The sequence below is a fragment of the Anas acuta genome, chromosome 1 (assembly GCF_963932015.1).
Source record: "Anas acuta chromosome 1, bAnaAcu1.1, whole genome shotgun sequence".
Lineage (NCBI taxonomy): Eukaryota > Metazoa > Chordata > Aves > Anseriformes > Anatidae > Anas > Anas acuta.
Window position 1 is genome coordinate 13039710 of NC_088979.1, and position 21620 is coordinate 13061329.

Consider the following 21620-nt stretch of genomic DNA (forward strand, 5'->3'; position numbering starts at 1 on the left):
TGAATCTAAACCCCTTGGGCAGGCAGGTAGGTAAACTAGGCAATGTTGATTCATGCTATTTTAATTGCAGTTACTACAGACTCTTCATTTCAGGCATTCTTGATACAATTCTTTCTTTTATGTGGTAACATAGTGGTAGGGAACTCAGAGTAAATTTGGCAACTGTTCTGGGAAACTCAGAGGTTAACAGAATAATCTGAGAATTATCAGGATTTTCCAAGACTCAAGGAAGATATTCACAGATATAGTCTTCTTTTCTGCTTTTTTTTTTTGGTTGTTTTTTTTGTTTGCTTTCTTACTTGTTTGTTTTCATGAAGGCATTAGGAAAAGGAATTATTTGTTTGGTTTGTTGTTGTTGTTGTTTTCCTTTTCAAATGAGAATTCAGAAATTCAGGTATACACATTTAATTAAACAAGGACTTTCTAATAGAATCACCTAGTTTTCCTGAGGATTACATTAATCAGCTTTATTTATGTATTTATTTGCCTTGTACATTGTGTCATTTTTCATAATTCCCCCTTTTCCTTGTGTGACCTTGAAATGCTGAAATTCCACGAGGCTATGGTTCTTAGTAGGGAGTCTTCCTAACTTCACTGAGTCCCAAATCTTCTGAAACAAAATATAATGGCATGTACTTTGAAATACATAAATTGTTTATGTCATAAATTCTAGATTTTTGTTACTGTATTTATTAAGAAAATCACCTAGGACTGAAGGCTGATAATTTAAAATTAATGAAAATTGCTAATGTAGTTATAGTTGTACTACACTTCTAAGACTTTTATGACAAACAACAACCTTACTTTTTTTAATGTACTTCTGTTAAACTCAAGGAAAAAAATAATAATTAATAGAAATACACAAGAAAGAAAATTTTACTTTTGCAGCATTGCAGCATCTTACTTCTTTGGAAAACACAATGGTTATTTTCAAATATATTACAAGGTAGAGTTAGATACTTAATCAAGAGTCTATTTTTCCCCAAGTGCTTAAAAAAGCAACCAAAAAAAAAACCCAAACACTTGAACCACATATGCAAATAATAAATAAATACATAAATAAATCTGCAATTGCTCAACTTCTTGGGGGAAAAAAAAAAACAAAACACACACACACACAACAACAACAAAAAAACAGACCACTTATATTTAGGTATTGAAATATGAGTCAAGAAGCTAAATTTAGTGTATACCTCTATCTGCATTCGGAAGTCACAAATTCTGACTATTCTGTAATTGAAAGGAGGGTTCCTTTTCATTCTTCATGTCCTTCGCTCTTTTGAGATTTGTTTTGGGAATGCTCTGGGAGTCTTCCTTGTTACTATCCCGTTCTTTTTGCTGCTAGAACATTCAGACATAAGTATGGGTTATTCTGAAATTCTTTGCATCTCAGGAACCTCTTATTTTCCTTTTTGTTTTTCTTTCCTCTGAGGATTTTGGCTCACCACATTCCTTATTCACTATCTGAACATCTCATGTTAGCAAGGGATGGCCACAGTGGCGAACAAGTATTTTCTTTCTCCACTCTTTATCCCTTTGTGGATTTTGCTCTCATGTACAGCAGAAGCTTTTCACCATGTTTGTAGAAGATAAAAACAGTCTCCAGGGGACACTAGATCCTTCCTGTGCATATGGTGAAGATCAAGCTGGAAGGAATGAGTAATATTATGATTTTGCTATTCCCAGCATACTAACTAGTAAGTTGTATCACAGCACCAAAAGCAGTGCATTGTGTCTGATAACAGATGTTCCAGGTATGTCTCTCACAAGGTTAGGAAAGCCAGCAGATGAGGGATTCTGTAAATCCCTTCTGATCTTTATTCAGCTTCTGAAAGTACAAAGTTATTTTGCACTTGAGCAAACCACTCACAAAAGTAATAGGAATCCTCTTCGATGGCAACTTCTGTATCAATATCCAGCAGACATTTTTAGGAATCTGTTTCTCTGGCTTCCTGTGGACCAGCTCCTTACAAAATGAGTGACACTCAGAGGAGAAGCAACATGCAAATGGGTTTGAGATAAGGCTAAGATATTCAAATCTATCACTTCCCTATGCCTCTCCCTGTAGTTGTGGCATCTGCAGAGACAAGGCAACTTCAAGTCTGTCTCTGCTAAAAATTGAATATCATGGCATTGCTAGTTTGTTCTTTAATTAACATTATTTTAGTAGCAATTTAATGACATTACCTGGATATTTCAAAATACATAGTACCCAGAGTATTTCTTTATCCAGACAGCAGTCAAAGTTTACAGCAGAATTTTCTGCCAAGGAATAGAATGTCCTCCCCACCTTTAAGGTACATGACTAACTTCAGTGTCGCTCCATCATCCTCTCTTACTTAGGCCATGGCTCAAGGAAACAATATATTCAGTTTAAAGGTTCCTTTTGCAGGATACAAAAGATCTTTCTGACATGATATAAGACAATATGGCATATGCTTCATTCTGTTGCATCAACAATCTTGCAGATAGGTTAACTTTCTTTCGGTCTTTATGTTGAACCAGATGTCATATGTCTGCACTTCTGAAAATTCAGAAGTCTCAAAGATTGTTAGTTTTTTGTTTGTTTGTTTGTTTGTTTGTTTGTTTGTTTTATGCAGCGACTTTGCTAACATCTCCAGTTTGCTAATTATCTGCTATAACTGAAATCCTCCATGAATCTGAATCCCTTCCTGTTTGCTGAAGGCCTGAAGAATTATGTGTCACATTTACACATAATTCTATTTATCTCCCTAAAAATTTTCTTATAACTCTAATTATGTAACCATGAGGAGCTGAATGTTGTAGTGGAGGACAAAATATAGTGGTTGCAACTAAAATTACACAGTTATATACTAAAACAGGTTCAATGCATACTTTCAAAACAAACAATCAAACAAATTAAAAACAGCAGTTTTATTGTTCTCGGTTACCTGAAGGAACTTATTATAAATGGGGAGGGGAAGACAGAGGGGAGTTTTCATGCCACTCTGAAGCTATACACCTGGTGCTGTTGCAGACACAGATGTTTGGGAGTTTGTGCAGACAACTATTTTGTTCAAAATTCACTCCTTATCTTTACTTATATTCTGCATTTGGTTAAGGAAGAACATTAAAATTTCCCAATAATAATGGTATTGCTCAGATAGCTCTCCATGTGGCAAAGAAAAAAATACGTTATACTCAGCTCAAAAGAAGAGAGACTCAATGAAAAGGAAAGATGTAAAAAATAAAGAAAAGAGCTCAGAAACAATTCAGACCCTGCAGATGTGCTGCATCTGTTTGCTTGCCCACTGGGGACATTGAGATAGAGAGATTAAGCTATTTATATGGAGATAGTTAGCCATCTATATCAGATAAGCAAAATGCAGCTAGATTGACTTAAAATGTAAAACAATAATAATACTGAAACAAAGTGGTGAATGTTATTCAATGTCAGTGCATTAAACATTGAACATATATATGCTATAAAACAGCTCATGTTCTTAAATGATGAAGTGAAAACAGAACTGACCTTGCAAAGGATACACACAATCAACTGAAATTTTAACAGGTTGTCTTAAAAGCTGTGCATTACTTTACTTTCAGAGAAGAATGCCGGTGCTTAAACGTATATTGTCCATTCCTAATTATTTTAAAGGAAAATGTAAAAACATGTCCTTGTAGAAATATTGCTGATGTGAAGCTAGAAAGAAAGAAGCAAATATAAAAAGGTGCCAGTTGCCATTCAAAATAAATACATTTATTGACAAGAGCTCTAAGTAGAAGTGAGTTAAAAACAAAAATAATGTAACCCAGTGTGGATAGTATGTGTTCTTTATAGTAGTGAAAAATAAGCTTCATCTACAAACTTCACAAGGTAGAGGCCATAAAATCCAGTCTTCATGACTTTAAAAAAAAAAAAAAAGTCTTTATTTTAAAGAACTAATGAATCTCACCTGTTCACATGTAATTCTTTACTGTTGTCATAAATAACTACTGTACTGAAAAAAAAAATAATAAAAATTGTTAGCAAATATGCTTCTGGCTTTAATGTCCACTTTGGAAATACTGAGAAATGGAGTCTCATAAGTTATTCATACTATCAGAATTAATGCAGTCCCTATTCCTGGCTTCTGATTAAATACTGTCTTGTAACCTAGTAACACTGGAAATAATGACCAGATGATAATGTTCTGTGAATTGAGTCAATGAAGAGAAGCTTCGACATGTCAAGTTGCAACATTATTTGCCCAGCAGAAATATGCCTAGAGAACCATCCACAGTTGTGGAGACAATTTTCTTCTGTGTTTGTATGGGACAATGTATTCAAAGTCCATTTCTAATGATAAGTTCATTCTCAGTTTTTTACTATAAAATTTAAGACAGCGGTAGCAAGTAATGAAGAAACATTTACAATTTTAAAATTAAAAAAAAAAAAAAGGAAGGGGTAATTGAAAGTTTTTTTTTTTTTTTTTTTCTCCCAACTCATCCTCACTGATATTAGTAGATAAAATTCATTCAACATGATGTTGAATTGTAAATCCTCTAACAGACTTCCATACAGCATACAAGATCACAAAACTGTGTCACTCATCACTGATAACTTATCTTGCTAGAGGCATCATATGAAAGACAAGCAAAAGACACAGGGAGAAAAACTTATATTAGTATTGCCGAGATTTAAGACTGGAGTTGTGTAAGAACCCACAGCAAATTCCTAAATTGAACAACTCCTCTTCCTCATGCATCTAAAACAAACAAAGAATGATTTATAAGAAAGAAATACGCAAAAAAAAAAAAAAAAAAAAATATATATATATATATAAACACAAATTAGTAGAGAAAAATGCATACACATATATATTTGTACACCACAAAGGTCTAGGAAGCATTAACCAATGACATGGAGTCACTGAAGCAGAGAAAAATCTCGGAGAATATGAGATGGACAACAGTTACTCAGTTAATGCATAAGTTAAAACAAACAAACAAACAAACTCATTACTTGCCGAAGGGGTGGGAGAAAAAGAGCAAGGAAACAAAATGTATAGGAGGCCAGAGAAGCATTAAGTTAAAGCAGAAAGTTGTCGTTGCCAAAGGATTATTAATAATAATAATAATAATAATAGTAATAGTAATAGTAATAGTAATAGTAATAGTAATAGTAATAGTAATAGTAATAGTAATAGTAATAGTAATAATAAAGAGGGGGCTTAAAATCCTGAGGGTAGCCATTAAAAGCATAGAGCGGGAGTGCGCACTACGTGCAGTGATGGGCACGAAGCGGCCGAGGAAGGCAAGAACCCAACTCGCGCAGCGGCGAAGAGGGCGCGCAGCGGCGCGGAGCGGCGGCGAGGCGGGGCGCTGTGCTCGGTCGAAACGGGCTGCAATTAGCACCGGGGGGATGAAGGGAAACGGGGAAGGAAGGGAGAGAAGGGGTTGCCGGAGCCGCGGAGCTGCAGCTGCCGGCCCCCAGCCCGCTGTCCCGGTGTTTTTCCAGTTACCGCAGCCGCGGTGTGAAGAGGGAGAACGGGAGCCGGCAGCAGGGTGGAGGGTAGGGAGGGTCGTCAAGGCTGGAGGGGAATAAAAAACGTTTCAGAAAAAAATAAATAAAAATAATAATTAAAAAAAGATCTATCTATCTGGAAGGGGGTGACAAGGAGAGGATGGGGAGAAAGTGTTTTTTTGGGGAAAGCTGGTGGCTTGGGTTATAGGGGAGGGCAGCAGATCAGGGGAGAGCGCTCGCCAGGTCGCCCTCTTGCTTCACGCTCTGGGTCAGAGGAGTGGGGACGGGGAGAAAATCGGGGAGGAAGGCAGAGAGGAGAGGGAAGATGAGAATGATGATGGGGAGGAGAAGGAGGGGAGCGGGGAAGGGGGGCGTCCGCGTGCGCTTAGGGGTAGGGGCGAGCCGCGGGCGGCGGTGTGAGATGGCACACAGATAACCACACACATCACACACGGACACACACACACATATACCCACACACACGCCCGGCCGGGGGCGGGCAGAGCCCCCGCCACCCCCCCGGGATCGGCAGGGGGAGGTGCCTTGTTCCCCCCCGCCGGGGAGGGGGCACGGCGGGGCCGGGAGGGGCTCGCGGGAGCTGCCGCCGCGGATGCCTTCACCTGGGTCTCTCCATCAGTGAGCGAGGCGAGGAGAGGCGGTCGGATCTGGAGAACTACCTCTGGATGGTTTAAAAAAAAAAAATTGCAGGGGAAAGAAAAAAAAAAAAAAAACCAACTCCGCAATCCTCTGCTCCCCACAGGCTGAACAGCGTAAGGGACTGCTATATTTGAGGCTGTCAGGAGGATGGGAGAGAGAGACTGAGAGTCAGGGCGCGAGAGAGACGGTGCCATAGCAGCGGTAAGTGCCTTTGCCATTCCCCCAGCCAGGCACAGATTTCCCTGGTTAGACTTTTGAGTGTGTGTAGATTATTTGTTGAAATATCCATCGCGGCATCTCTGTGAGCAGTCTGTCGTGAAGCCAGCAATGGTGAGAGATCCCATTTTTGGGCTTCTACTGCAGGGTTTATGTGTTTTGGTTTTTGTTTTGAATCTTGCATTGAAATTGTTGTCATAATTGAGCAGAAAAGTTGAAGCAGAAATTACTGTGATCTGTTATATGCTTCCTGTCATTTAAGTAGCTAGCAGAGTACTGCAGTGAATGAGTTGTGAAGAGAGATGTGAAGCTCTTAGAACAAATACGTACTCTGGAGAAAGAATGCCTATCTTAATATGCTAATTTTTAAATGTTTAGAAGAACTACCAAGCAAATGCTTGAGAGTGAAGCAAAATAATCTAGCATATTGAGTTTATGGTGAAGCACTAAAAGTTGTATTGTGAAGTTCAGGATGGAACTTGGCTTTGGGATAAACAATTATCTCCTTAATTAGAAAAGTACAGTGCCAGAAATGTTCTTTGCTGACAGGCAGAGGAGACGGAATTACATAAAGATGCACTGATTTTTCCTCTCTGAGGTGAGGACTGTAGATAAGACTATCTGGAATGTCTGTGAGCTAGCTAGATGAACTGAGAGTTATTCCTGTATCATGAAGTATGAAACTAAGCTTCTATGTTTATCTCAGAAAAAAAAAAAATCACCATCCATTACTCTATTTGTACTCACTCAGATGTTTAGTTTCATTCCTGCTGAGCACAGAAACTTCATAAAACATAAGAAATATAAGATAGTGTGATGTGACTACTAGAGCTAAAGTTTTCTGTGTTGCAGCCTTTAAGAAATTTAACATTTTAGCAAAGTTCGTTCTCTTTTTTTTAATTATTATTATTATTATTATTAATTATTTATTTATTTGTTTATTTATTTAAGATAGTACTTTCCTTGAATGACTTTTCAGTGTTGTTTTCAGTGAAGGACCTGATGCCGTAATCTTTTACAGGAGTACAGCATTCCCATAGTGTTTGGTAGCCTTTGGATCAGACCCTGAAGTTTTAAACTACAAATAAATTACATGGTGACTGTTAGCCAAAAGCTAAGGAGAATTCCTAACAATTAAAATTTGGATGACATTTTCTGTTTAATAAAGCTGCAATTAATTATTTCTGAGTTACAGTAGAACTCCTTCAGAAGTACTTTATGCAATCAATACTATGCAAAATCAGTTAAAAATGATTAATATTATTACAGTGAACACCAAAAGAATTAGGAATAAATGGGCCATTACTTTAAAATACTATCAAATTATCTATCAGAATTTGCAAATATATCATTTTCATAAAATTTCTTTAACAAGTGTAGCATTTATCTGCAAAGTTTCAAGTACAAAAAGAGAAACATACATATAGATAGATTTCAATATCATGCAACTTGTGAAGAAGCTTACTTTCCAGTGTGAGGCATACTAAAAGGAAGACAGAAAAATGAGACATGAACTCTAGTAATTAAAGAATATTTCATGTACAGTGGCCCTCTGTGGCAATATGCCTCTATCTATTAAGAAAAGTGGTTAAGAAGACAAAGCCTTAGAAGACAACAAATATATATATAAGAGGAGGTTAAAGTGTTAAATGTTCAGGAAGATGATAACAGTTAACTAGTTTAAAAAGTGAACTATTCAGCATGCAGTACTTCTTTTTCATACACTTTCAGAACAAATGCCAATACAAAAAGTCAGAACTAACGGTGTGTGACATAAAACTGTGAAGACATCTACAAATAGTCTGGAAAGTAAGAGATCTCTAGATTGTGATTTTGTTGTTCAACATGAAGCTGAAGGTTATATTTTTAATTCTAGGTTAAAATCTTAAGGAATGTTAATTTACTTTTATAACGAGTGTAGAATTATTAAGAATGATATTAGGAAACAGAAAAAAAAATCTGACTGGCTGAAGAACTTGTTAGAAAATAAGTTTGAAAACAGATCTAAAGAAGTTTGAAACAGAAGTTTGAAAACAGAAAAATAACCTAGCAAATAAGGTAAAGAGGATGATTAAAAACTCAGCTGTTAGGAAATAATAAAGGGCAACTTTAAAAATGCACAACTTAGAGGACTGTCAGCGCAGATTCAATACAGGAAGGTCATGACTGGCAAATTTGCTTGAGTCCCCTGAATAAGTTGCTGACATGGTAGACTACTGGGGAATCAGTGATATGATTTATGGGGGTTTCAGAAAATGTCCAGTTCTGTGCTCCACAAAATATTGATTTGGAAAGTAAATTTTGGAAGGAGTGCTGGAATGAAATCAAAACCGACTTAGAGACAGGGACCAGAGGGTGTCAGTAAAGGTAAGGAGCTATGGATCTATGGATGAAAGGAGGAGGTTAAAAGTATGATGCTTTAAGTGACAGTCTGAGATCTTTTTTTTTTTTTTTTCTTTTTTTGCTTTCTATAAATCTGTCACGTTCAAAAAGAATAAATCTGATTTGCTAGCAGTACAGAAAAATCTGTTCCACTGAAATGATTCAAAGCACTGAAAGTTTTCTGACTAGGTTAATGATATGAATATTGATTTTAAGTAATTAATGCAAGTCTAAATGCTAAAGGCATCATAGGAAACTACATAAAATGTACATGCCAAAGGAGCTAGCTGAGGTAGTTGGTTCAGTGACATTGCAAAAATAATTATATATTTTTTTGTTTTTGTTGACCTTTTTTTTTGTTGTTTGTTAGTTTGTTTTGTTGTTGTTTGTTGTCTCGTTGTTTGAATGTTTTGGTCTCTATGCATGTAACCTGAATGGTTCCTTTGATTCCTCTGAATTCGTTGCATAATTCACCACTCTTGATCCACTCCGTCCATATGCACCTGCTATCAGCTTGTGCTTTGCACTTTCTCTCAGTTTCAGGACCACCTCAATCATTTGAACAGTTTCTCATACTCTAAAATACTAAACTGAAATCTACCACACAGTCTATACTGTGGTTTTAATTACCGAGAGAAAATGTCAAATAGACTTTTGTTTGTTAATATGATATTGGCAGGTGTTCCACAGTTTTTTCTTCTTCCTTCTGCACATACCTTTTCAGGTGCTTTTTGTTTTTCTTTAGGGTCAGTTACACCCCTGAATATCAACTCCTTAGCACTATACAAGGGGAAAATACTCTGTCCGGAAGTGTCCCTACAGAGTTTCATCTTCTAAGCAATCTTGATCAATAACACTACATTAGAGGCTAGTGCCTTTTAAAAAATTATGGAATAGTTAGAACTTGGTAAGATAAATACATTCTGATTCTATTTAAATTTAAGATTTCAAAACCTCATAAGGTGTGCATATGTATGTATATCTGTATGTGTTTATACACACACATAGTGTATATTGGAGTAATGATGCTGTGTCTTTGCAAACTGGAATGGAAACAAAAATAACATTTTCTGGTTAGTGGAAAGAAATGTAATCTGCTTGTTTTTATAAAAAATTTATTGAGTGATTTATGAAAGTATCCTTATTTGTATGAATCACAAGAAAATGTGATCTTTGCTTATATACTACTTTCTAAAAGGGAGTTCAGAATGATTTTTCGCTGTACTCTATAAAAGCTGCAAATCAAGTTTTAGGTGTTGCAAGTGGATGTAAAACAAGGGAATACAATTGTAGAATCTGTATGCTGGGAATATAATAAAACATTAGTATTACCATCCATGTTACAGCTGATGTTCTTTAATCATGCATGCCCATAATTATTCTGTGTAGTCATCCACTCCTAAGCTTACAGAGCCATGAACTGTCAGAATGATGTGGCTATTTATGTTTTCAGGTAGTAGTTACCAACGTCATAGTTCACCTCTTTACATCTTTAGGACTAAACTTGCATGTCGGTCTCTGGAAAAATTGATAACTTCTCCATTCCCATACCTGGAAATAGAGAACGCATCATACTCTTTCCATCTATCAGAAACATCTTCTGGGAGTTTCCTTTTTCAGGATGCTCTTAAAGGTTTTATTGTAAATTATGTTAAACTGTGATGGTATCTTTGGAGAACCATCTGTGATGAAGCTAAAAGCAGACAAATATTGAAGGTTGCTGAGAGGGGTAAAGGATAACAACTTTCCATTCAACATACAGAAGGGAGGACTTCAGCCTCCTTGTGAGTGAGAAATACTGAATATTTAATAGCCAGAAGTTCAAGATTTACTATGTATTCAGTGGGACTCCTAGCCTGTAAATCATTTTGCTGAAGACTAAATGTACAGTTTTGTGGACATAGATGTAGACATAGTATCAGCTCAGTCTTTTAAGCATCTTCTCTTACTGAATTACAACAATTTGCAAGAATTCATGAACCCCATTTTATTTTTATTGTTTTTATAGTCTTCATTAAGTATGTGATGGACATGGATTGCCCTGTGGATGTAACATTTCAGGTTACTAAAAGCGTATTACACCAATGCATTCAACCAAGAGTAGTAGCTACACAGATGGGCGGGTGAGTGAAAAAGACTATGGTTAAAATGAACACATCCAGAAGATATGTTGAAATAATCTGCCCCCAAAATATGCTTTCAAAGCTGAGTAAGGCAAGGAGCTTTACAGAAATTTATTTTTTGACAAAATGATTAACTGTTGCTTTTTTGAGCACACCTGCACAGAATTATTTGTCAGTCTCACACAGACCTGAAACTTAGTGAACAAAACCGTATTAAAATGAGTCAACAAAGATCCAATATATATATTTCACCTCTTCTTTTGAGATGTTTGTCATAGAGAACATTTTCCAAAAGTGAAGTATTTTAGTCACTCAAAAAAAAAAAAAAAAAAAGATTCTGAACATGCTGGAAAACTTTTCTGGCATTCAACACTGTTGGTGTGACAGAATCAATTAGCTTTGTCATATTTGCATTATTGTGATGCAATCAGGATTATTCATTTATTTTTATATTTTGTCACTCTTTCTTGCAATGTCTGTGGTGGGGGCACTTGACCAGTTTCTGGAATGGATAAAAATACTGAAAATTTACTGAGCCTGATCTTGTTATTATATTGGAATTATAGTATGCCTAGCACACAAAGATGTGCTTGTTTTCCAGACAAGAATTTGAACTTCTGGACATAGACACAGATTAAAAATCTGCTTTGTTTGTTTGTTTCATTTGGTTAGTTGTTTGTTTGCTTTTCTGTGCTTACTATTTTATTTTCCACAAGCATTTGCTGCTTGGAATATTATACAGACTACTTTCTGGACCAAATTAATGATATCAAACTTTGTCTCTAAGGTTGCAAAAATATACTTTCAAAGCTGAAAAAATTCAGGCATAGTTCTAAACCTACTATTTAAATTACTTTGATGTGCATTTCACTGACTGCATGTATAAATTGTAGACATAACCTGTAGGTACATATATTTACAAAAATGCAGAAGCCAGTTTAAAATGCAGATGACACAATTGTCTAATTGACATCAGAAATCCATACTAAATAACATTTATATCAGAATTCTGAATGCCGTAGAAGATTTGTTGTTTTATTAGCAATGTCCTCTGCCTCTATTATAAACCTTATCATTATTATCATCATCATAGCAACTAGGTACTATAATCATAAATCAAGATTGCATTGTAGTAGGAGCTGTAAACACAAAATGGTCCCTGAATCAAATAACATATGGCTTAACTCAAGAGCTCTTCCCTTTCTGCAATTATCTGTGACATTTTAAAAGCTTACATCTAAGGGAATACACCTGTCTCACAGCCCTGCAACCACGGTCATGTTCAGACTTCAAGATCACATCCCAGACCAGAGAAAACAAACAAACAAACAAACAAACAAAAAAGATACGATCTGCAACACTATGATGTGCAGTGATCATGCACATCATGCACATGCCATAAAATGTCTTGAACATTTGTCTGAGTTCATTGTACCAGCAGTCCACAACAATTACTTCTGAAATGCATACCTTTAAAACTTTTTTTTTCTAAATTATTCATTCTTTAGCTTTCCAAAATTTAATGCTAAACAAACCTTGTTAAAAACAAGTATTTGGCCTTCCATATTATATTCTATTATAAGGTAAGTTCTCCTTATTAAAACATTGCATTTGCTTTTCTCAATCCAAAAAATAATTTTAGAGAAACCAAAGACTATGCTCACTGCTGTGCAAAGGCCAAGTTATTGTTTTTTGTTTGTTTCTTTATTTGTTTTTGACTTCTGCACATCTGAGATGATACAATTGCTTGATTTTTCAGTTTTATGCTTCACTACATGCCCAAAATGTTCTGCTCCACTGTAACATATGCAGTGTCATGTATTAATGCTTACATAAAACTCAGCTTGGGGAATCTGGGAATAAAGCCTTGACTTCTCTGATGTCATAACATCTCTTTGATGCGTATGTGCACAGCTTCTCAACTCAAAAACAGTTGTGTAGTATTTCCTCTATCTGGACTTTGGGAGATGAAGGTTGGATATTGAAATAGCTTCAGGCTGAGAAAGACTGACGGTTACACAGTTTTAAGAAAAGGCATAATTGAAAACATAGACCACATCAGATAACGAGGCAGGATAATTTATTAAGAGGACCACTGGCACACAAAGAGATAATTTAGAAAACATGATATATAGCTGAAATGTCTGCAGTCTTGTTTCCCCCCTTGCATATCACAACTGACTGATTGCTAACACCTAAGTATTTATTTGCCTTATCAATCACTCTGTGTCTGAGTCATTCTCTGATGGGTATAATCCTCTGTTTGTGACTTCACAAAACATCTCTGGAGGAAATTTGAATGTCATGAACAATGAATTGAGACACTACTGAAGGCATCAGGTAGTAGGAGGGTGTTTGTATAAGGGGCGTATTAATCAACAACAAGATAAAATATGTAGCATCAAAGTATAATAATTTAGTTGAATTTGGAATAAGTTCTAGCATATTTTCTGAAAAGCAGAAGCAAAACATTTAGACTGATTGATCAAGTCCTGCAATAAGCCAATAAGCCCCTTCCCCCCCCACCACCTTTTTTTTTTTTTTCTGGAAAATTAACAAGAAATGTTGAGCAAATTGAGAAATTGAGACGCATTCAGTGCACAGGAGTATTAATGATTATAACCTAAGGTAATTTACCTCCAGAAGTTACCTGTTCAAAATTTCTGTTATCTTTGCAAGTTTCCATTAAATATGTTTAAAATTCCTTACCTATCAATCTTTGCAAAATACTTGCTTTGAAACAGCATGACTTTATCCATAAGGGCAATTAATAAAGGAATGTAAAGAAATTTGCAGAGGATTTATCTCAGACCTTACAAAAATAAGTTAAAATGTTTAAGTATGCATTTATAATTTATATACAATTATAGGATCTGTAACTGTTGCATCGTGTGAGAGAAAAACATATCAATGTTTTGTTATTCTGCTTCAACAGAAAATGATTATACATGTTCAAGGTGACATTCTGTATAAAATAAAAGCTAATATATGAGAAAGTATTGTCAGTTGAATAGTATAATGAAAATATCATCTGTTTCAACAAATTGTGTTGTTTTAATATGTTATCTAAGATTTCAGAAAAGATGGACTGTTTTTGTGGAACGCTGCTTTAAAGAATGTAGTTTATGATAAACCTCTCGAAAAAAGTGATGGGGACACTTGCTTTTTGCAATCTACACGAGTGTAACTAAGCAGCTTAGTGGATCCCAAGCATTTCTCTAAAAACTACCTGTAGGTGGTATAATAAGATCTAGAATATTTTGTCAGTGGAAGAAACAGACTGTAAACAGTAAGGCAGTAATTCTGGACTGTTGTTATTACTGATGTTATTAATATATTCTGATGAGGTGACAGATATCAAGTAAATAAAAATACAGAAGTTTATCTTTCACTGGGCCTAACCTTATCCTTTGAAGTGGTTAAGAAAAAAAATAAATCATCCATTAACTTGAAAAGAAAAAAAAATCGTATCAAACAAATCCAGCTTCCAGGATGAAGCACACTGCACATAAAGTTATCTCACTTCTTTATACAATACTACAGATTTTAAGACACCTCACAGACAGAAATAAATTTCCTTTTTTGTTTTTCCTTTTTTTAAGGAAACATTCCAACAACTCAGTCAACAGACATTTTGTCAGACTATGGACAGAAGGTCCTACCACAGGAGATATTTATTGCTTTGTATTATTTCTTGTTTGGAATGTGTTAGTTACCAGTATATAAAAATCTGATTGGATTTTTTTTTTTTAACTTTAGTTATATACATGTGTATATTTATTTATTTATTTATTTATTTTTCCCTGTAATATCTATTTTATTGCTATTTTCCTTTGATTTCCTCATCACCTGAGATTTTTCCACATGTTGGCTGGCCTGAAATTAGTTTTCTTAATTTGTGTACTTGATTTGTCATTTCTATAATTCAGATTTTATTATAATGCCAGACTAAGAAGAAGGAGATGAGGGAACTATTGAGGACGTAGCCCTTCATCACTCTCATTGCCATGTATGAAGGCAACAAATAAATGTATTTTGTTAATACAGCAAAGTCAGAGCTCTTGTTGGCTTGATGCACATTAAAGAGGCTCTCTAGCACTCCAAGGACTGCCAAATTAGACAATGCAGAGGAAAAAGAAAGAAAAAAGAAATAAGAAAAAAACACTTTCACATAAAATTAACACTGCATTTAACAAGCTTAAGAGAAAAACACTTAGCCCAAGTTGAAAGCAAAGGTCACTGCAGCTTAAGGGCCAGGTTCTCCACTGAGAGGCTGCAAACAGAGGTTAGGTAGTACAGAAAAGATAGAGACCATGTAGTAATGTATCCCCCTTCCTCTGCTCAATACTAAGTGGGTGAAAGAAGTGGAAAATTAACATAAGTTACTTCTCTTTTCTGTCACAGACTTGCACCTGCATATCAGCAATATTGGGGATATGGAGGGTCACACAACACACACACACACAGAACACTGATCTAGGCAATTGAGTTTTTTGGATACACTAAATGGAAGCTGTCACCTGAACACCATTGGGAATCAGAGCTGTACCTGCCATCCTGTCAGGTTATATTTCTCCTAAAAATCCTTATAACACACTCTGTGTATAAAATAGCTTTTTAATAGGCATATTTTTTTTCTCACATAGAGCATGTATTTAATGAGTGTGCCCTTAAATACAACAGAAGCCACCAGATGAAATCCATTTACAACTGTTGACTGGTGCATTCTTTCCCAGTTTGCACACATCTCCTGTGTTGTTTCTAGTTCTCTTTCCTCGTTACTTGGAGACAGTGTATTCTCACAACCTTGTTGTAATTGTGATCAGGCTTTTTTGGCTAGTCCTTACTCAAAAGGACTAGAAACCATCCAGAGCCAAATTCCATGTGGGCAAAAGGAAGTTCAGCAACACTAAATTTGGTGAGTCGTCCCTACTCATTTTAGAATGGCTCCTCCACCTTGAATTTACCCGTGACCTTCAACCACTACCACCCTATGAAGCATATTTTTACAGTGACTGAGGAATTCTAGGCTGGATTTTAAATCTGCTAAAAAAAATGGATTCTGGCTATGCTAGCAACAAGCAGAACTGCACAAAAATTACCCGTTTTTGTTCTATAAGTGTCCATCTGCAGCAATGATGATTTTCTGCCTAAATATTTTATTCTTCTGTGAATGTGCAAAAATGTGGATTTTTTTTCCCCCTGCTGGCTCTGCTGACAAGCAGAACTTTTTCATACAGCTTTATAATTAGGCTCCAGAGTCCTGTGGAGACTCACAGCAGAGTTGTAGGCTTTATATTCTGCAACACTCAAAAGTTGCAGTTCACAGACATGTGTGCTTGCATCTATCCCACCTCTTTGCGTGCTATAACTAGTTTCTTCATTCCCTTTCGATCTGTCCCCCTGTGTCTAATAAAAAGGAGAATTTTGAGTAGTTTTGGTCCTAAACTGCAAATCAACAGACTGCAAATGGTGCAGTCTCAGGTTTGAGTTGAAAATCCCAGCTCAGGAATCCTGTATGGCTTCAGGTTATGCAATGAAACTACCTTTATTTTATTTTATTTTATTTTATTTTATTTTATTTTATTTTATTTTATTTTATTTTATTTTATTTTATTTTATTTTATTTATTTTATTTTATTTTTATATGCATGTGAATGTTTATTGTTGTTTCCATCACTGTACAGTGTTCTTGATCACACAGCCAAGTGATGAGTATTTATAAGATGTTCCCATTAGGAAACATAATTGTAAAGAAATAGATCACTGATAAAGTTGTATTCTCAAATATTGTTATTCCATGACCTGTGGGGAAGCCTATTTTCCTTCAAGATAACCTTCAAACTAATCTGTTTTAAAGCACGTTATTTTAGAGACCATGAGGCTTTGCTGGTTAGCTCCGCAGACACTTGTCATAGCCTCAATCAGTACTAAATTAGTAACACTGGACATACTCCTAAAGATGGCTAGCATCAGAGCTTTCATGACCAGTAAGCTTCTTTCCAAACGATTTGGAAATATGAACTAATATGATTTGTATTGCTTTGTATTGGCCCAGTTTTGGGGGAAAATAAATAAATAAATAAATAAATTCATGCTATCATATGTCTAATGAGAGTTATTACTTATTCTTTAGCACTATTACCAGCAGAGAAGAACATTTCCTGTCCTCAGCTCATTTTTAGAGGTTTAATTAATAATGCAGACAGTTGAGTCTGCCTGCTTTGACTAAAATAATTAGCAGAGAGTAAACAAACACTTTATGTTCCACTTTATGAATGGTGTGGTGCCACTTTAAATATTTAATGTTTGGATCTGAGTGACCAATCAATTCTTGCAGGGTGTCAGGTTACAGCTACCATCTGGTTAAGAAAACTAAGATATGAGCAAGGGTAGGCTCCCCAAACTGCATCTTACCACCAAGGGCTGCAGGAGATGGATGCAGAAGAAGGTCTCAGAGGAACTGCAAATGAGAGCATGAAAATATAGAAGATATCAGAAAATAAATGGTAAAAACAAAAACAAACAAACAACAACAACAACAAAAAACAGACAGGAGGGGGAGCTGATAGAAAGCAGTTCAGTGCAGTGCAATGGCAACTAGTTTAATTTTTAATTCAGTGCAATTAGTTTAATCTCCATCTCAGGTCCTGTAGGACATAACGTCTCACACACATTTAAATCTCAGCTGTGACTTCTCTTTTCTTTGCATATTTAGAGAGAGCACAACTCAGACATGCACCTCTTCGTCAAATTCGTTGGCATTTTATCATAAATATTGATGACTTGGAAAAGAGAAAACCCAGACCCACAGAACAGACAAAGCTTCTGTGTGGGGTGTGCTGGAACAGCGGTGATTGTAAATTTGACTTCAAGAAACACACACATATACATGTGTGCAGCTTCATACATGAACTTAAACTGAACCTACACTTCAACAGCCTTGAAAGCAATAATGTTAATCTTAGGTGAAGTCCTAGACAAGTTGTTAAAGAACAGAAAGACATATATTGCAGCTAAACATTACTTAATTATATGGAATGGTACTTTCAGAATTACAGCAATTTTGCATTTTTATCTGAAACATTTGGAAACATACCCTCTAACCTCAAAAACCTTATGATTTGTCATATAAAAAAACACCACTTCCATTAGTTTTTTTTTTTTTTTTTTTTTTTATATCACAATAATATTAAATATCTCATAAAATACATTTAAACTAGCTGTTTGATTCTGTCAAATGTGATTCACTACCAACTGCATAAAACATTCACAAAATCACTTGCCCATTTATTTTATTTATTCATTTATTAATTTTCCTCGAGACTAGATGATGATGCATCCAGTGCTGTGTGAGGCTGACAAATAATATTTTCTGGCTAGTGTAGCACGCAGAAAAATGTCCACAGGGTTCTCGTGCTGTGTCCACTTCGATGAAGTAATTGTGCTACTGCAGTCCACATTGAGGCCCCTGAGCTGTAACTTAGGGAAGATTTTCACTGCAACTCTTTTATTAATCATGATCACACTAAGGAGAGAGACTTGCCTAATTTTCATATTTCATACTAAATTTGAAGGTTTAGAGGTATTTACAAAATACCTGTACCGTTGTGTTTGGTACAGAAAACACTGTAACTTTGGAACCCTGCAGTGCCATTTATGTGTAGTTGTCTTCCGGAGAAATATCAAACTTCATCCACATATTTCAGTATAGTCTGCTGCCTTCAACATTTTAAAGATCATGTTGCAAGTCACTTGCCGTTTGAGTAGTAGAAGTTTCCTGGAAGTGTGCATTTGAATGATGGGAGGCTTTCTCTGGGCACTGGTGTGTGGGAACACGTTTCATCTCCTCCTTGTGCTGAGGTGGGAGGCTTTTCACCTGTCAATGACACACAGTGGTATGACAGCAGAGAAACATTAGATGAATGTGTAACTGTCTCTATTTTTATTTTCGCCCTTGGAAACAATCAACCAAATGTCACAATCATTTGAAAAAAATATAAAAAATAGAATAAAATAAAAGAGGGTGAAGGGGGAGGAGGAGGGTGTTACATCACCTTTCATATGAAATGATTTAATTTTTCAATTTACAACAAGGTTTACTGGCAGCATTTGATTGCTTACTTGTTAATTAAGATACAAAGCTTTACCAAAAAAAAATGATTTTGTTCAAATATTTTGTTTCTTTCTGGTTAGATTTCCTCTCCAGATTCAAAATATTCTCTGGATGTATTTAAAATAAAATTCTATTCCCAACTGGGATTTTACTAGTGATTGTCACAAAACTGAAAAATTTCTTTTTAATCTAGTTCTTTTAATCTAGTTCTACCACTCTTTCTGGACAAACAGGGACTTCATTGTCACAATATGTCCATTCTCCCCTCCATAAAAACTGATGCAAGTATAAGGAAAGAGGACAGTTACGTATTCAGCTGCTTGTCATGAATTTTTCTGTGACATAGAACATTCCTAAAATTAGCAGCAAAAAGCAATTTCAACAGATCATTTTGTTGCCAAGGTAATAAAAAACATGAGCTTTCAGAATAAGCAAATTTCTTTTATGATGTTTAATGTTCATGTCTGACTAAGAAAAAAAAAAAAGGTAACAGCTCTTCGTAATAGATAAGGTGCCTATCTTTTGGAAGAGCAATTAACAGAATTTGGGCAATTTGCAGAGCCTGTACTAGATGAGGTGTGAATCAAGGAGGGGAGAAAATGATCTTTAAGTACCCAAGATGGCCAAGTCTAATATATTTGTATCCTAAACACATTTCAAATGCATGTATGAGTGCACAGGGAAAGTTTTTCCTTCCTTCCTTCCTTCCTTCCTTCCTTCCTTCCTTCCTTCCTTCCTTCCTTCCTTCCTTCCTTCCTTCCTTCCTTCCTTCCTTCCTTCCTTCCTTCCTTCCTTCCTTCCTTCCTTCCTTCCTTCCTTCCTTCCTTCCTTCCTTCCTTCCTTCCTTCCTTCCTTCCTTCCTTCCTTTTGTTTTTTGAATGGTAAGTTAAATTCAAAAGACTGTGGACTGTGACTGTGACCTGTGATTGCTGAGATATATCTTACTGTCCTCAGTATGGGAGGCTGAGCAGCTAGAAAGCAACTGGTTTGCAAACACTTAATCTCAATTGGGTTTTGTTTGTGTTTGTGTTACTTATAACCTCTGCTACTAGTGTATAAAAATCTGACTTGAACTTTTGATTAATATGTTTTTTACTGCATCATTAAGCTTGTCTAGTTTACCAGCAGCACAGGGAGACTCACAAATATAACATTTTTCCACTCTTCAAATACAAATAAACTAGTTTTCACACAAATCCTCAAGGACTTGCATCCTGAAATACATTTATGAAAGTTAATGTTCAGGGGATATTTCTGGGAAAGCTGAAGTAAGTCATATCTGGGCTCATATTGCCAAGGTGCTGAATTTGGTGGGAAAATAATGGATTTTAGTGGATACAAAAGGCAGAAGAAATCCCAGAGCTTTGGGCAGACACCACATGCCATCAAAAACAGCGCACAGTCCTCCTGCCATGGGGCTGTGATTGAATTTTCCCCATAGAACTTAAGTTTAAGTTTAATAAGATGAATTCACTACACAGTAAATAGTGATGATCTTTGTTAACTCTCATCTACCTTATTTGTCTAGATGATGAATCTGTAGATGTTCAAGGTTCTAAAAAGATAATGTGGTTTGCTGTTGGCTCTAATGGGGATTTTTTTTTCCTTCTTTCTTAATAGCATGGAATTTTACTGTTTAGTGTAATTTTATTTTATTATACTCATTTTTGGGGGTAAACAGTGGTGTATTGCCATTTGGTCAAACACATGCTGTTCTGCCACAGAAGCTGTTCATCAAAATGGTGACATTTCGTTTCAGGACACATTTGGAAAACAGATATTGTTGTTGTTGTGCTTTGACTTGGGAAATGCCATATAATGTACATGAAAGCTGACCTGTCACTGAAGTGGCAGAAGTTTTCCTGAGCTCAAATTCACAGTCACTTTACAATGGAAATTGTCCACTTTACCTCAGCCTTCTCTCACACTGAAATGAGGCCTGCATAATGCATGCAATGTTAAAACAAATTAAAGGGAGCACTTCCTCACACAGCATGAAGTCAGCCTGAGGAATACACACACATAGTTCATAGATTTGATTTTTAAAAGGGCTCGATAATTTTATGACCAATAATAACATTTTTAGTTATGCATGCTAAGTTAGGTATAATTGGATTTCCTGCTTCATAGTATCAGCTACACAGCCTCTGCATCTCTGCAAGGCAAGGAGGGGTTGTATTTACATACACACATGTATTCACACCCATCACCTATATGCAACAATGGATTTTGGTAATCTGTGCTAAGGAATTTTTTGAATCAGTGTATAGGCCACTGGCTCTGAGTAGTTAAAGCCAACTTCTACATATCAAGAGCCATGCAGAGTAACTATAGTAATTACAATGCACACGGCACATGTGAAAACTGCGGGCACTTTGTCCATTTTGCAAATGTCAGCAAGTCTGGACCCAGCTGCAGGAGAAAGAGAATGTGTCAAAACATCAGTTCTTAATATTCAAAAAGCTTCTGGGAATATGAAAAGCTATGCAAGCCTCAGTCACTACCAGAGTGCCAGATGTTGGCTGCAGACACAGTCATTGAAATGTGATTGCTGGTTTAGTTAACACTTCCTTCACCCTTCTATCATGGTCATTTCAGAAATCAACATAAAGTAAAAAAAAAAAATAATAAAATAAAATATAAAATAATCGCCAAACCG

General features: G+C 35.9%; 1 protein-coding gene across 2 annotated transcripts in view; it reads left to right on the forward strand.

Annotated features, from left to right (window-relative positions):
- Positions 1–5985: 5985 nt before the first annotated feature.
- Positions 5986–21620, forward strand: part of CNTN5 (contactin 5) — a 686534-nt gene continuing 670899 nt past the window's right edge. Inside the window, exon 1 of one of the 2 annotated variants that reach the window (XM_068669732.1) lies at positions 5986–6325. The gene's annotated coding sequence lies outside the window, so the exon portion shown is untranslated. The remainder of the gene's footprint in view (positions 6326–21620) is intronic. The other variant, XM_068669723.1, reaches the window with a different exon arrangement.